A 17,935-nucleotide genomic window follows, 5' to 3' on the forward strand; every position below is an offset into this window, starting at 1 on the left:
ATATATATATATATATATATATATATATATATATATATATATTAAAAGACTGTGGGTTTTAAAATAAATAAGTAAAAAAATAAAAGTTTTTTTTTGGGGGAAAAAGCACATTACTGTTGATAGCACTAGTGAGACCCTGTTTGAATTCCCCCTCCTCTCTGCTAAGGTGTGTGGTCGGGGCAGCTGCAAGGCCAGACCTAGAGGTGTGAGCTAAACCCAAACCACACTGAGAGGTGGCTGGGGCAGCGGGGGGCAGGAAGTGGGGGGACCCCAGGGGCCTGGGGTGGGATCAAGTCCACCTGGATGGCGGGGGGCGGGGGGGGGAGGGAGAAGGCGGGGAGGCCTGGCTGTCAGACAGGTTGGGGCTTCAAAGGAAGATCCCGGTCGCTCTGAATTTCGCTCCTACAAGCTGCCGGGGTGGGATGGGGTGTTGGCGCCCCCCACAAAGGGCCGGGCGAGCGGTGAAGGGGACCCAGACAGAAAGAGCAGTCACAGTGGGTAAAGGGGAGAAGCAAGCCCTCGCTGGCCTGGCTCAGTGGATAGAGCGTCGGCCTGCGGACTGAAGGGTCCCAGGTTCGATTCCGGTCAGGGGCACGTGCTTGGGTTGCAGGCTCAATCCCCAGTAGGGGGCCTGCAGGAGGCAGCCAATCCATGATTCCCTCTCATCACGGATGTTTCTATCTCTCTCTCCCTCTCTCTTCCTCTCTGAAATCAATAAAAATTTATTTGAAAAATAAAAATAATAAAAGTCAGTGTTATTGGGCCTGGACAGTGCAGCTCAGTTGGCTGAGCATCGTCCCATGTGCCAGGAGCTCACTGGTTCCATTCCCGGTCAGGGCGCATGCCCAGGTTGTGGGCTCCATCCCCAGTAGGGCCGTGCAGGGGGCAGGTGATCAATGTTTCTATTTCTCTCTCTCCCTTCCTCTCTCTCTAAAAATCGATAAACTTGCCCTGGCTAGTTTGGCTCAGTGGATAGAGTGTCGGCCTGCGGACTGAAGGGTCCCGGGTTTGATTCCGGTCAAGGGGCATGTACCTTGGTTGCGAGCACATCCCCACTAGGAGGTGTGCAGGAGGCAGCTGATCGATGTTTCTCTCTCATCCATGTTTCTGACTCTCTATCCCTCTGCCTTTCTCTCTGTAAAAAAATCAATAAAGCCGAGACTGGTTTGGCTCAGTGGATAGAGCGTCGGCCTGCGGACTCAAGGGTCCCAGGTTCGATTCCGGTCAGGGGCATGTGCCTTGGTTGCGGGCACATCCCCAGTGGGGGGTGTGCAGGAGGCAGCTGATCGATGTTTCGCTCTCATCGATGTTTCTGACTCTCCGTCCCTCTCTCTTCCTCTCTGTAAAAAATCAATAAAATATATTTTAAAAAAATCAATAAAATATATATAAAAAAAGAAAGAAACTCAAGCATCAAAACAGAGAGGTGTAGAGGGGAGGGATTCTTGCTGGTGTCCTGAGGTTAAAGCCTTTTTAAAATATAAATATTTGTATTGATTTTAGAGAGGAAGGGGAGGGAAAGAGAAACATCCATGATGAGAGAGAATCACGGATCGGCTGCCTCCTGCATGCCCCACACTGGGGATGGAGCCCACAACCCGGGCATGTGCCCTGACCGGGAATCGAACCCTGACCTCCTGGTTCCTAGGTGGACGCTCAGCTGCTGAGCCTCGCCGGCCAGCCGGGTGCTACAGGTGGGCTTCCAGGCTTCAAGCCCAGGCCCGCAGGAGCCTTGCCTGCATTGTCCTGCGTGATGCTGGGAGGCGGCTCTGGTCTCCGCTCCGGGGGTGGGGGGTGGGGACGCAGAGCACGGGTGCCCACGGCCATCCTCCTCGGCTGCCTTCATGTCAGACTTGCGGGGCCAGGACTCAGACCTCCAGGCCTCTCGGTCCCAGCCCTGCCCCTGCCGCCAGCTGCTGTGGGACTCGGGTGAACTCTCCCATCTCAGGGACCCTGTGCAAAGAGGGGGTGCTGGCTTCGTGGCATGAGTGGGAGCCGGGGCAGGAAACAGCCCCACAGGGTCTGGACCCCAGTCATTCACTGCTCATCAGAGGCAGCGATCAGCATGGGGAGGGCACCCCCTGGCCACGTGCACTGGGAGCATCCAGGCCTGAGCCTGGGGAGGTGGTGGGGTAGGGGAGGAGGAGGAGGAGGGGGGGGAAGAGGAGGAGGAGGAGAAGGAGGAGGAGGAGGAGGAGGAGGAGGAGGAGGAGGAGGAGGAGGAAGAGGAGGAGGAGGAGGAGGAGGGGGAAGAGGAGGAGGAGGAGGAGGAGGAGGAGGAGGAGGAGGAGGAGGAGGAGGAGGAAGAGGAGTTGGGGAGGGAAAAGGCCCACATTTCAAGCATTTCCCCAGCACATACCAGGCGGCCAGGCCCTGACGGGGGAGGCTTTCCCCATCCCACCTCACCCCCTCGGCCCCCCCCCCCCCCGCCCCCGTGTCCCCAGGAACGCATAGCTGAGGCAGGTGGAAGTACTTATCCCTGTTGAGAGGGAGCCGGAACTCGCTAGGAGGCCCCGAAAGAGGAGGGCAATGAGAACCAGATTCTGCAGAGTGAGTGGCGGGAGAGCCCGGACCCACAGCCAGGTCCCCGCAGACACTGGGACGGGAGGGGGCTCTCCTATTAGGGCGGGAGAAGGAGGCAGACGGTCCTGCATCTTGCTCAAGGTCACACAAGGTCACACAAGCTTTAAGACTCAAACATGGCCTGGCCGGCGTGGCTCAGGGGTAGAGCGTCAACCTATGAACCAGGAGGTCAGGGTTCGATTCCCGGTCTGGGCACATGCCCGGGTTGTGGGCTCCATCCCCAGTGTGGGGCGTGCAGGAGGCAGCCGATCCATGATTCTCTCTCCTCATGGGTGTTTCTCCCTCTTTCCCTCCCCTTCCTCTCTAAAATCAATACAAATATTTATATTTTAAAAAGGCTTTAACCTCATGACACCAGCAAGAATCCCTCCCCTCTACACCTCTGTTTTGATGTGTGAGTTTCTTTCTTTATTTTATATATATTTTATTGATTTTTTACAGAGAGGAAGGGAGAGGAATAGAGAATTAGAAACATCGATGAAGTATATCTCTAGTGACACATGATCTCGCTCATCTAGGGGAAATGATGAACAACATAAACTGATGAACAAGAACAGAACCAGAAACAAGGAGGCATCGATCGGACTGTCGGGCCTCAGAGGGAGTGTAGGGGAGGTGGGGGGAGGGGGGAGAGATCAACCAAAGGACTTGTGTGCATGCATATGAGCCTAACCAGTGATCACGGACAACAGGGGGAGGGGGGCATGCGTGGGGAGGGGTGTGGGATGGGAATGGGGGGATGAGGACAAATATGTGACACCTTAATCAATAAAGAAATTAAAAAAAAAAAAAAGAAACATCGATGAGAGAGAAACAACAATCAGCTGCCTCCTGCACACCTCCTACTGGGGATGTGCCCGCAACCAAGGTACATGCCCTTGACCAGAATCGAACCCGGGACCCTTCAGTCTGCCGACCAACGCTCTATCCACTGAGCCAAACCAGTTAGAGCTTGATGACTGACTTTCTCTCAGACTAGCCTCTCCATTCCCTTGGCAAGAGCTGCTGATTCATATTTAATGAAGGTTTATGTGTGACAGGCTCTGGGCTATGTACCTTGTAGGTACTTTTTAAAAATATACACTGAGTGGCCAGATTATGATGATCTCTGAACGCATAGTAATCTGGCCACTCAGTGTGTGTGTGTGTGTGTGTGTGTATATTAGAGGCCCGGTGCATGAATTCGTGCATAGGTGGGATCTGGCCAGCCTGGCCAGGGGGAGGGGACATGGGCGGTTGGCCGGCCTGCCTGCTGGTCGAACTCCTGGTCGAGGAGACAATTTGCATATTAACCTTTTATTATATAGGATAGACACTGAGTGGCCAGATTATTATGCGTTCAGAGATCATCATCTGGCCACTCAGTGTGTATTTTTATTGATTTCAGAGAGGAAGGGAGAGGGAGAGAGAGATAGAAACACCCATGATGAGAGAGAATCACGGATCGGCTGCCTCCTGCACGCCCCACACTGGGGCTCAAGCCTGCAACCCGGCCATGTGCCCCGACCAGGAATCGAACCCTGACCTCCTGGTTCAAGGTTGACGCTAACCACTGAGCCACGCCGGCCGGGCTGCCACTGTGTGTTCTCAACGCCCTGAAAGCTGGGACTCAGGAGGGAGCAGGTGCGAGACGGGGACAGAGCAGGTGAGCACGGAGCCTCTGAGAGGCTGGGGGGGCAGGAGGCGGTCCCAGCACAGATGGCTCCCCCAAAACATGCTGACCTCACCCCCCGCCGTGACCTTGCTGGGCCGACCCTGGCGCCTCCCCAGGTGGACAGAGACACAGACCATCTCGCATCGGCCCTGCCCACCTGGACACGCGGGGGCGGGGAGGGGGGACAGGGGGCAGGGGGCGGGGTTGGGGGGGGGCTGGCGGGTGTAGCGGGGGGACAGGCGAGGTCCCAGAGCTGCTGCTCCAGCCCCTGCTTCACACCTGCCCACACACGGAGCCTCCTGGAAGGAGGGCGGACCTTCAGCTCAGCATGATTCCTTTGCCAAGACACCTCCACGGGGACCCTGGGGCCGCTTCAGGCCACTCGTACACGCGCCCCCCCCCCGTTCCACGCGGCTCGTTTCCTCGCGGCCTTGACTGTGGTGACATCTTGGTTGGTTTTTTTAAAATATATTTTATTGATTTTTTACAGAGAGGAAGGGAGAGGGAGAGAGAGTTAGAAGCATTGATGACCCCGGGTCCGGGTGAGGCCACGGGCCCCTGGATCCGGGTGAGCCTGGGCCCCGGGTCCGGGTGAGGCCGCGGGCCCCTGGAGCCGGGTGAGCCTGGGCCTCGGGTCCGGGTGAGGCCGCGGGCCCCTGGAGCCGGGTGAGCCTGGGCCCCGGGTCCGGGTGAGGCCGCGGGCCCCTGGAGCCGGGTGAGCCTGGCCCCGGGTCCGGGTGAGGCCGTGTGCCCCTGGATCCGGGTGAGCCTGGCCCCGGGTCCGGGTGAGGCCGTGGGCCCCTGGATCCGGGTGAATCAGTGCCCCTGGGTCCGGCCGAGACCAAACCAGAGGGAGTCGGACCTGCATTACCACCATTTGTCCACCATCCAGAGCTGAGGGGTCAGTGCCGACATGTACTCATAAGGAACTGGTGGACATTGATATTGGGTCTCAAAAGAACTGTTGGTCCAGAAAGAAACTCACTACAGACTGATTCATTTGCCTGTCAGCATAACTATTATTGCTCGTCGCACATTCAATTCTTATAAGTATATCTCTAGTGACACATGATTTCGCTCATCTAGGGGAAATGATGAACAACATGGACTGATGAACAAGAACAGAACCAGAAACAAGGAGGCATCGATCGGACTATCGGGCCTCAGAGGGAGGGTAGGGGAGGGTGGGGGGAGGGGGGAGAGATCAACCAAAGGTCTTGTGTGCATGCATAAGAGCCTAACCAATGGTTAAGTTCAACAGGGGGTTGGGGCATCCATGGGGAGGGATGTGGGATGGGAATGGGGGGATGAGGACAAATATGTGACACCTTAATCAATAAAGAAATTAAAAAAAAAAAAAAGAAGCATTGATGAGAGAGAAACATCGATCAGCTGCCTTCTGCACACTCCCTACTGGGGATGTGCCCGCAACCAAGGTACATGCCCTTGACCGAATCGAACCTGGGACCCTTGAGTCCGCAGACCGACGCTCTATCCACTGAGCAACACCATCAGGGCTCTATTTATTTTTAGAGAGAGTGGAAGGGAGAGGGAGAGACACATTGATGTGAGAGAGACACATCGATGGGTTGCCTCCTGCACGTGCCCTGGCCAGGGCCAGGAATGAAGCCCGCAACCCAGGTATGTGCCCTTGACCGGAATCAAACCTGGTTCCCTTGAGTCCGCAGGCCGATGCTTTATCCACTGAGCCAAACCAGTTGGGCAACAGAAACATTTTAAAAATATATTTATTTTTATTGATATCAGAGGAAGGGAGAGGGAGAGAGAGAGAGAGAAACATCCATGATGAGAGAGAATGCTGGATCGGCTGCCTCCTGCACGCCCCCCACTGGGGATCGAGCCTGCAACCCGGGCATGTGCCCTTGACCGGGAATCGAACCCTGACCTCCTGGGTTCCTAGGTCGACGCTCCACCACTGAGCCACGCTGGCCGAGCAAATAAAGCCTTTCTCATCTCGGCTCCTCTCTGGGAAGTCACTGCTGGTCTGTGGCGCTGGGAAGAACGAGGAGCCAGGTCACCTGGCAGGTGCGATCCCGGGCCCGGTCCAACCTCCTGTCTCAGCATCTCAGGATCCCCCTGCAGCTTCCTCACCCGCTCACGGCCACCCTGAGCTGCTTTTCCTTAAGTCAGCTCGACTTCCTGGAGGGCTGGGGACCCCCCTGCATCCCAGGGGCTCCCGCCGTCTCCTGCGGGATAAGAACCGTGCCCGCGGGCGATCCGTCTCGCTGCCTTTAAATCTGCTTTATGCACCACATCTACCCTGAGTGGCCAGATGATGACGATCTCTGAACGCATAATAATCTGGCCACTCAGTGTGTATCCTATAGAATAAAAGGCTAATATGCACATTGTCCCCTCGACCAGGAGTTCGATCAGCAGGCAGGCCGGCCAACCGCCTATGTCCCCTCCCCTGGCCAGGCTGGCCGGACTCCACCCATGCACGAATTCATGCACCGGGCCTTTAATATATATATACTAGAGGTCCAGTGCACGAAATTCATGCACTGGGGGGTGTCCCTCAGCCCAGCCTGCACCCTCTTCAATCTGGGACATCCCTCTCACAATCCAGGACTGCTGGCTCACAACCACTTGCCTGCCTGCCTGCCTGAGTGTCCCTAACCACTTCTGCCTGCCAGCCTGATCACCCCCTCACCACTCCCCTGCCAGCCTGATTGATGCCTAACTGCTCCCCTGCCAGCCCAATTGCTCCTAACTGCCCTCCCCTTCAGGCCTCATCACCCCTAACTGCCCTCTCCTGCAGGCCTCGTCACCCCTAACTGCCCTCCCCTGCAGGCCTGGTCACCCCTAACTGCCCTCTCCTGCAGACCTGGTCACCCCCAACTGCCCTCCCCTGCAGGCCTGGTTTCTCCCAACTGCCCTCCCCTGCTGGCCATCTTGTGGCTGCCATCTTGTGCCCACATGGGGGCAGCCATTTTTTGTGTTAGAGAGATGGTCAATTTGCATATTACTCTTTTATTAGATAGGAGATATAGCTATATACACACTGAGTGGCCAGATTATTATGTGTTCAGAGATCATCATCATCTGGCCGCTCAGTGTAGGTCGGCGGTGCGTGCAGCTCGGCGAAGCCATTCCGTTTCCGAGTGACATTTTCTGAGAATGGCCTGGATTCATCCTGAGGACCCAGGGACCATGTGGCCCACATCCCAATGCTCATCTGTGTCCGTGTGTCCTGCAGACCCGCCCCCACTCAGACCAGGGCTGGGGCTCAGGGGTGTGTGGGACCCAACCGCCCCCGGGATCTTGCTGAGCCGCAGAGTCTGTGACGGAGGATCTTTGGCCTCGAAGGTGCAATGTCCTCTCTCTTCCTGGCCCAAGTTCCCCCAAATCCGGGAGAAACAGCTCCTGCCTCCTCGGTTCTCCCCAAGCCCCGCACACTGTCAGTTCCCAGCTGTGTGACCTTGGGCACGTGGCTCAACCTCTCTGAGCCACAATTGCCTCCACTGTCAGCGAAGAGCACGGATCCCCCAGACGGCGGCCTGAACATCGACCTATGAACCAGGAGGTCACGGTTTCATTCCCAGTGTGCCCGGGTTGCAGGCTCCTCCCCAGCCCAGGCCCTGGTCAGGTCGTGTGCAGGAGGAAACCCATCAATGTGTCTCTCTCACATCAATGTTTCTCTCTGTCTCTCCCTCTCTCTTCCACTCTCTCTAAAAATCAATGGAAAAATATCCTCGGGCCCTAGCTGGTTTGGCTCAGTGGATAGAGCATCGGCCTATGGACTGACGGGTCCCAGGTTCGATTCCAGTCAAGGGTATATGCCTGAGTTGCAGGTTCAATCCTCAGTAGGGGACATGCAGGAGACAGCTGATCAATGATTCTCTCATCATTTATGTTTCCATCTCTCTCTCCCTCTCTCTTCTTCTCTAAAATCAATAAAAAAATATATTTTAAAAAAAGAAAAATATCCTCCGGGGAAGGTTAACTAACTAACTAAATAAATAAATAAATTAATTAGTTAGTTATTAAAAAATAAAACATATACTAATAAAAGGGTAATATGCTAATTAGACCAGACATCTTCCAGACAAAGCCACAGTGGCAGGGGCTGAGGCAGAGGTGGTTAGGGGCGATCAGGCCAGCAGGGGAGCAGTTAGGGGCGATCAGGCTGGCAGGAGAGCAGTTAGGGGCTATCAGTTTGGCAGGGGAGAGTGGTTAGGGGCAATCAGGGCGGCAGGGGAGCAGTTAGGGGCGATCAAGCTGGCAGGGGAGAGCAGTTGGGGGCAATCCGGCAGGCATGCAGAGTGGTTAGGGGCGATCAGGCAGGCAGGCAGGTGAGCAGTTAGGAGCCAGCGGTCCCAGATTGCGAGAGGGATGCCCGACTGCCAGTCCATGTGGAATCGGGCCTAAACTGGCAGTCGGACATTCTCCGAGGGGTCCTGGATTGGAGAGGGTGCAGGCTAGGCTGAGGGACACCCCTCCCACCCTGTGCACGGCTTTTGTGCACTGGGCCTCTAGTAAATAAAATAAAAATCAGCCTGTTACATTTGCTGAAACATTTAAATCATCAACTCACCCCTCGTGCTTTGGCAGGGCCAGACCCAACGATTTCTCGGGTTTTGTGCAGCCCCTGGGCCGGAGGTTCCCCACCCCCGCCCTAGGGTCACCCTTCACTGTGCCCACCTCCAGCCAGCCCAGAACCCTCCCGCCCTGCCCTTCTGAACGGTGCCGTGGGGGAGCCCATGTGTGTGTGTGTGTGTGTGTGTGTGTGTCTCCTCTTTTCTCATCTCAGCGCGGCTGCCCGGGGAGCCCGTCATCCACGGAGCAGCCACGTGAGGTTTTCAGAACCAGTAGGTGGTCCCTCCCCCGTGGGCTCTTAACCACAGCCCGGATTCCAGAGGCTCATTAAGCAAGAAGCAGGCTGTGAGGCTCAGCGGGGGCTGCCGCCCTGCTCAGCTGTCAGCCAGCGGGCGGGCGGGCGGGCGCCCGAACTGCTCTTTGCTGCTCTGGGGGAGGTGACTGAGCCCAGAAGGTCTGTGGCAGCCCCTCCCATCCTGTCCTGGGGATGTGGGCCCCGCCCTCTGGGTGCACCTGCTCTGGGACCCCCAGCCGTTGGGGTGGAGGCTGGGGGTACAACGGGGGATTGGGCGGGAACAGGCGATTGCACAGCTTTGAGCTGGAAATGGAGCTGGTCACCTCTTACAAACCCAGAGGCAGGTACTGGGGGGGGGGGGGGTTGGCGGGGGGCTGCATGAGGTATCACATACAGATGCTGCCTGTGAGAAATGTGTAATCTAGAGAGGGGTCGGGGGGACTCACCCTCCATTCATTCTTTTTAAAAAATATATATATATATTATTTATTTTTTTATAGAGAGGAAGGGAGAGGGATAGAGAATCAGAAATATCAATGAGAGAGAAACATCCATCAGCTGCCTCCTGCACACTCCCTACTGGGGATGTGCCCGCAACCAAGGTACATGCCCTTGACCAGAATCGAACCCGGGACCCTTCAGTCCGCAGGCCGACGCTCTATCCACTGAGCCAAACCGGTTAGGGCTCTTTTGTTTGTTTGTTTGTTTTATTTTATTTTATTTTTAAAATATATTTTTATTGATTTCAGAGAGAAAGGAAGAGGAAGAGAGAGATAGAAACATCCATGATAACAGGGAATCACTGATTGGCTGCCTCCTGCAGGCCCCCCACTGGGGACCAAGCCCACAACCCAGGCATGTGCCCTTGACTGGAATCCAACCCTGGACCCTTCAGTCCACAGTTTGTTTTAAATATACTGTATATTTTATTGACTTCAGAGAGGAAGGGAGAAGGAGAGAGAGAGATAGAAACATCAGCAATGAGAAGAGAGAATCATGGACCTGCTGCCTCCTGCACGCCCCACACTGGGAATCGAGCCCGCAACCCGGGCCTGTGCCATGACCGGGAATCAAACCGTGACCTCCTGGTTCATAGGTCGATGCTCAACCGCTGAGCCACGCCAGCCAGGCTCCATTCATTTTTTTTGTTGTTTTTAATCCTCACCCGAGGGTATTTTCCCCTTGATTTTAGAGAGCGTGGAAGAGAGAGGGAGAGACAGAGAGAAACACATCGATGGGTTGCCTCCTGTATGCGCCCTGATCAGGGCCTGGGCCAGGGAGGAGCCTATCACCGATTTACATGCCCTTGACCAGAACCGAACCCAGGACCTTTCGGTCCACAGGCCGACGCTCTATCCACTGAGCCACACCGGCCGGGCCCCATTCCTTCTCGTACGCCCCTCATCCTTCGGTGCAGCTCTCAGGGACAGATGGGTATTTTGGAAGGCGCACGGGAGGGCCGCGGGGAGGGAAGAGGGCCTGATTTCATACTTCCCAGGGGGCCATGCACACGCACACACAGCGGATGCTGAGCTGGGAGAGGCAGCCCCCGCCTGGGGTGGCTCAAGGCCTAGGACGCCCGCCGCTGCCCGAGGTGTCCGTGGGGCAGTTCATCGGAGAACGCTGGAAAAAACGCGGGATGTGTGCGGGCCACGCGTTACCTGGAATGAACCAGGAGGGGTTCCCCGTCTTAGCAGCTCTGTGGTCTTGGGTGAGTCGCCTAACCTCTCTCGCAGGCCCCGGAGATACGGATGGGACTGGGGCGTGAGAATGGCAGGGCATAAGGGGGCGTCTCTTAGCTCCCAAAGTGGGGCAGAGGGAAATGAAGACTAGGGGCTGGGCCTGGCTGGCCTGGCTCCATGGTGGAGCGTCGACCTAGGAACCAGGAGGTCAGGGTTCGATTCCCGGTCAGGGCACACGCCCGGGTTGCGGGCTCCATCCCCAGGGTGGGGAGTGCAGGAGGCAGCCGACCCATGATCCTCTCTGGGCTTCATTGCTTGGGTGGATAATGGGGAGAAGGGAGAGAGCTCCTGCGGGGGCCCTTGCATCCCACCCTTTCTGCAGAAAGCACGGGGCAAGACAGACAGAGGCCCTGCCTTCGGGGAGTCAGAAGACAGAGCATGCACAGGGCCGGCCAGTGGGTCAATGCCTCCGAGAACAAGAGGCTGAAGAAGGGAGTGGAGGATGAGGAGGGAGGGTTAGCAATTTAAAAAAAATATTGTTACTAGAGGCCTGGTGCACGAATTTGTGCACCTGTGGGGTCCCTCGGCCTGGCCTGCGGGATCGGGCTGAAACCAGCTCTCCAACATCCCCCAAGGAGTCCCAGATTGCGAGAGGGTGCAGGCCAGGCCGAGGGACCCCACTGGTTCATGGGGCTGGGGAGGGCTCCAGGGTGTGTCTGGCCTGTCTCGCTCAGTCCCGATCGGCCGGACCCCAACAGCAAGCTAACCTACCTGTTGGAGCATCTGCCCCCTGGTGGTCAGTGCACATCATAGCGAGCGGTTGAGTGGCCTTAGAATATTATTAGCATACTAGTAGCCCGTTTGCACGAAGATTCGTGCAATAGACCTTCATTCACCTGGCTGCCTGCACCAGTTTTCTGCCAGCACCAGGGACCCACCGCCTTCTGCCTTTTTCAGGGTCGGGGCTTGGCCCCAGGCAGTGGCCTTGGGCTCGGCGGCACCCAGCATCCCTGCTACCGATCGCAGGAGCCGACCCCCAGTGGTTTCCTGCGATCGGTGCAGGCTCCCCGCTGGTGCCCAAGGCCGGGAAAGCCTCTGCCTGAGGCTTTCCCGGCCTTGGGCTCTGCCACACCCCAACGTCCCTGCAACGGTTTCCTGGTGGGCGTGGTTGGTGGGCTTGGCTTGGTTAGTGGGCGTGGCTTGGGCGTAGCAAAGGTGCGGTCAATTTGCATATTTGTCTATTATACGGTAAGATTACCTTTTGATTGGTTGAACGGACAACCTGATGACCAGACACTTAGCATATTAGGCTTTTATTATATAGGATTGATTTCAGAGAGGAAGGGAGAGAGAGAGAGAGAGAGAGAGAGAGAGAGAGATCAAGGATGAGAAAATATGGCTTGACTGCCTCCTGCCGTTCCCCACTGGGGATCGAGCCCACAACCAGGGCATGTCCTCTTGACCGTAATCGGACCTGGGACCCTTCAATCCACAGGCTGCCGCTGTATCCACTGAGCCACACCAGGTGGGGCGAGGGTTAGCAATTTAAAACAGGGTGGTGATCAGGGGAGACCTTCCTGGTAAGTTCCCAAGTGACCAAGGGGGTGGGGGTGTGGACAGCATGTGCAAAGGCCCTGGGGTGACTGCGAGCTTGGTGTGACCTGGGTCCAGTGAGAGGGCCCTGTGGCTGGAAGAGCGAGCATTGGTCTCCGTGGAAACTGGCTGCAGAGGGTGTGGAAAGCCGGTCCCCTTCCCGCCCTGTAATCAGAAACAGCTGGTGTGGCTGCAGCAGGAAGTTCTCGCACCAGCGGCTGGCAGGAGGCCAGGGGTGCCGGTGCATCTGGGGGCAGGGTCGGAGGCGCCCGCCGAGTGTGCCGAGGAACCCTTCCTCACGGACGGACAGGCGGACGGACGGACGGACGGACGGACGGTGGGATTCTCAGGCTCCCGCCTCCGAGCTGAAGGCTTTGCAGGCCCCTTGGTCGCCACCACTGTGGCCGTTCCTGCGGCCAGACGCTGGCCCGGAGCCGCGTCCCCCAGGAAGGCGGCAGCTCAGCGTGGGGAGAACACATTGCGTCTTCACGGGGCCCTGGTTCCCCCATCTCCGACCTTCCCTTCTGCCCTGGACCAGTCCCCGAGTCCCCAGGCAGAGGACCCCTCCCTGCTACTTGGTGGAAGAAATGACACAGCAGCGCTCGAGGACAAGAGAGTCCTTTGAGCTTTTGAGTCACAAATGCCAAAGCCCTGGAGATACGGATGGGACCCGGCGTGAGAATGACTCACGGGGTGTAAGGGGGGTGTCTCCGCTGCCAAAGGGGGCTGAGGGAAATGAAGACTGGGGGCTGGGCCCGGCCAGCGTGGCTCCGTGGCTGAGCGTCGACCTAGGAACCAGGAGGTCAGGGTTCGATTCCCGTCAGGGAATTCAGGGCACATGCCCAGGTTGCAGGCTCGATCCCCAGTGGAGGGCGTGCAGGAGGCAGCCGATCCATGATCCTCTCTCATCACTGACTAGAGGCCCGGTGCACGAATTTGTGCACGGGTGGGGTCCCTGGGCCACAACGGTTAGGTCCCTGGCCTGCAGGGATCAGGCCCCAGCTCGTGCCCCCAACCCCGCAGCCCCACAGCCCCGCCTGGCACCCCGCGGTGGCCTGGCACCGCCCCCTCACCTGCTCCACCATCCCGCCGCGGTCCTGCTCTCATGGAGCCCATCGGGGCCCACAGTGCCTCCACTACCGCCCGCTGCCACGTCGCCGACGCACGCCATGTTCCGCGCCACCCCCTGGTGGTCAGCACACGTCATAGCGAGGGGTCCAAGTCCTGGTCGAACTCCCAGTTAAACAATTTGCATATTAGGCTTTTATTATATAGGATGTTTCTCTCTCTCTCCCTCTCCCTTCCTCTCTGAAACCAATAAAAATTAAAAATAAAAAAGAGTCACCCTAACCGTTGTGGCTCAGTGGATAGAGTGTCGGCCTGTGGACTGAAGGGTCCCGGGTTCGATTCCGGTCAAGGGCATGGACCTTGGTTGCGGGCACATCCCCAGTAGAGGGTGTGCAGGAGGCAGCTGATGGATGTTTCTCTCTCATCGATGTTTCTGACTCTCTATCCCTCTCCCTTCCTCTCTGTAAAAAATTAATAAAATATATTTTTAAAAATTAAATAAATAAAAAGAGTGCGTTCACAAAGATTCATTCCTGTTGAATCTGCAGCTGAAGATTTCACACCTGGGGTGAGGACGAAGGCACCCCCACAGCGGGGCGCTGGGCTTCCCCCTCCCCGTCGGGGGGTTTCCGGGCCTGGGGCGGCGGGGGCGGGGGTCAGTCTCTCCCAGTCAGAAGGTTCGTGGGGCTGTCGGGAGGCCCCCATCACCACACTCACTCATCCAATTAGGCCTGCGCTCCTCCCTCATCTGGAAAGAATGAAGGCCGCCGAGAGCCCTGGTCACTAATGCAAACCATTTGTGCGGTGGGAGGAACCGGACGTGATTCACTGGGACATTCCAGCTCCGAGAGAGAGAGAGAGAGAGAGAGAGAGAGAGAGAGAGAGAGAGAGAGAGAGAGAGAGAGAGAGAGAGAGGCGGTCGGCACCGGGAGGGCGGGCTCTTGCAGAGCAAGGGACATTTCAGGTCAGGCTGACTGCATCTCCCATAACCACGCGGGGGTGGGGGGGGGCGGGGGCGGGTCCTAGGCAGACTCGGTTCCCCGCACACGGGCTACGTGCACGCCAGGGAGGCCAGCGTTTCAGAAATCCGAACTGGACCGGTTAAACGCCATCTCACTTTCTTTTTTAAAAATACATTTATACTAGAGGCCCAATGCATGAAAATCCGTGCAAGAGTAGGCCTTCCTTCCCCCGGCTGCCGGCACCGGCTTCCCTCCGGCACCCTGGACCCGGGCTGCTTCCCTCTTCTGGCACCCTGGCTTGGTCAGGAAGGATGTCCGGAATGACGTCCGGAATGACGTCTGAAAGACATCCGGTCTAATTAGCATATTACCCTTTTATTAGTATAGGTGGCCCTCACTGGTTTGGCTCAGTGGATGGAGCATCGGCCTACGGACTGAAGGGTCCCGGGTTCAATTCCGGTCAAGGGCATGTACCTGGGTTGCGGGCACATCCCCAGTAGGGGGTGTGTAGAAGGCAGCTGATGGATGTTTCTCTCTCATTGATGTTTCTAACTCTCTATTCCTTTCCCTTCCTCTCTGTAAAAAATTAATAAAATATATTTAAAAAATAAAATATATATTTTTATTGATTTCGGACAGGAAGGGAGAGCGGGAGAGGGATAGAAACATCAATGATGAGAGAGAGAGAATCATGGATTGGCTTCCTCCTGCACACCCCACACTGGGGATCGAGCCCGCAACCCAGGCATGTGCCCTGACCAGGAATCGAACCGTGACCTCCTGGTTCCTAGGTCGACGCTCAACCAAGGAGACACGCCGGCCAGGCCACCATCTCACTTCTTATAGGGCCTGGCCCAAGAAGCGTAACAGATTCGATGCAGCAAAGATACTGAAAGGAAACTTCAGGCCCGGCTGGCGTGGCTCAGTGGTGGAGCGTTGACCTATGAACCAGGAGGTCAGGGTTCGATTCCCGGTCAGGGCACAGGCCCGGGATGTGGGCTCAATGCCCAGTGTGGGGTGTGCAGGAGGCAGCCGGTTCAAGATTCTCTCTCATCATGGACGTTTCTGTCTCTCTCCCCCTCTCCCTTCCTCTCAATAAAAATATATTTTAAAAGAACAAAAAACCTCTCCAATGCAGCCCTCCCACCAGCCCCACCGCGCTATCAGACTTGGCTGAGGTCAGAACGTGAGCTAAACCCACAAACCCAGCAGGACGAATCCTTGGCCCCCTGCCCCCCGCCCCTGGCTGCCCGGCTCCCCACATTCCGCGCCCCCCCCCCCCAATGCCTGCGGGAAGCCATGGAGGAGCGGCGAGGGCTCCTCGACTAATGTATCTCCCTGCGGGGGGATGTAAAAACCTGCCCATAAATAAACCCTTTTACGACGCAGCTCGAACATTGCATTTCATCGGCATCCAGCATGTGTTTCATTATCCCAGACGCTAACAGGGGCTTAACGAGGAAATGCTGGAAGGCTGCCCCGGGCGGTGGGCCCGGGAGGTTGGGACAGGCCCCGGTAGATGTCCACGACCGACCGACCGCACCCTCCATCACGGCCACGCGGCCCTGGGCGCCGATGGAACGGGTGCGTCCGAGCGGGCCCAGGCTCTGCTCGCTTCCATCTCAGCCGCTGGACGATCAAGTCCTGCAGACAAAGCTGGTGCCACTGTGGCCGAGGGGACCCTCCAGACGCCCCCGTGGGTGCTGAGCGGATTCTGTGCCCAAGGGGCAGAGACGGGCGACGGTTGTTTTTTTGTTTTGTTTTGTTTTTTGGAGTTTTGTTATTGTTCATATAGGGCAGCGGTCGGCAAACGCATTCGTCAACAGAGCCACATATCAACAATACAATGACTGAAATTTCTTTGGAGAGCCACATTTTTTAAATTTCAACTTCTTCTAACGCCACGTCTTCAACATAGACTCGTCCAGGCCGTGGTGTTTTGTGGAAGAGCCACACTCAAGGGGCCAAAGAGCCGCAGGTGGCTCGCAAGCCGCGGTTTGCCGACCACTGATATGGGTTTATTCTTAGTTTATTGATTTTTATTTTATTTTGTTATTATTTCAAAAATATATCTTTATTGATTTCAGAGAGGAGGGGAGAGGGACAGAGAGATAGAAAGATCCATGATGAGAGAGAATCATGGGTCGGCTGTCTCGTGCATGCCCCACACGGAGAATCAAACCCGCAACCCGGGCATGTGTCCTTGACCAGAATCGAACCCGGGACCCTTCAGTCCGAAAGCCGACGCTCTATCCACTGAGCCACACCAGCTAGGGCTATTTTATTGATTTTTTAAAATATATATTTTATTGATTTTTTACAGAGAGGAAGGGAGAGGGATAGAGTTAGAAACATCGATGAGAGAGAAACATCGATCAGCAGCCTCCTGCACACCCCCTACTGGGGATGTGCCCGCAACCAAGTCACATGCCCTTGACCAGAATCGAACCTGGGACCTTTCAGTCCGTAGGCCGACGCTCTATCCACTGAGCCAAACCGGTTAGGGCTATTTTATTGATTTCTAGAGAGAGAGGAAAGGAGAGGGAGAGAGAGAAACATCAGTGATGAGAGAGAATCATTGATCGGCTGCCTCCTGCACGCCCCACAATGGGGATCAAGCCCGAAACCTGGGCATGTGCCCTGACTGGGAATCAAACCGTGACCTCCTGGTTCCTAGGTTGACGCTCAGCCACTGAGCCACACTGGCCGGGCCGTGATGATTGTATTTTAGGTCCAGGAGCCTTTTTCTCCCCTTCTTCCTTTTTCTTTCTTACCCCTCTGTGCTTGGCCGGGCTCCAGAGAAACGCCTCTCAAATCTTCCCATGCAGGGAGCCACCTGGGATCTTGTTAAAATGTGAGTCTGATTCCCTTGGCCGGGAGGGGGGCTAGCGAGCAAGGGGGGGAGGGGGTGCTGACACCGCCGTGGAGAGACCACACTCGGCGCGGCCAAACTCCAGCGCTGCACTCGGGATGCGCGAGCCACTGGCCACACGCGGTGGTTTAGATTCAATAAAATGTGCCGGCCAGGTGTGTGGCTCTGTGGTGGAGTGTTGACCTAGGAACCAGGAGGTCAGGGTTCGATTCCCACTCAGGGCACAGGCCCGGGTTGCAGGCTCGATCCCCAGTGGGAGGTGTGCAGGAGGCAGCCGATCCATGATTCGCTCTCATCGCTGACGTTTCTCTCTCCCTCTCCTTTCCTCTCTCTCTAAAAATCAATAAAATAGCCCTGACTGGTGTGTCTCAGTGGATAGAGCGTCGGCCTACGGACTGAAGGGTCTGGAGTTCATTCCCGGTCAGGGCACATGCCCTGGTTGTGGGCTCGATCCCCAGTAGGGGGGCGTGCAGGAGGCAGCCGATCCATGATGGTCAGGGAGGGCTTCCTGGAGGAAGTGGCATTCGCATTGAGTCCTTGGTGGTAGTGACAAGGCAGTAGCCCCTGAGGACTGAGGGGAAGGCGTTCTCCTGGGGGTGCATCCTGGTCCGTAATGACTGTGCCTGTCATTTCTGGGAAGTTTCTGAGAAGAATGGGAGACGTGAA

The sequence above is a fragment of the Cnephaeus nilssonii genome (genome assembly GCF_951640355.1).
Source record: "Cnephaeus nilssonii genome assembly, chromosome: 24".
Classification (NCBI taxonomy): domain Eukaryota; kingdom Metazoa; phylum Chordata; class Mammalia; order Chiroptera; family Vespertilionidae; genus Cnephaeus; species Cnephaeus nilssonii.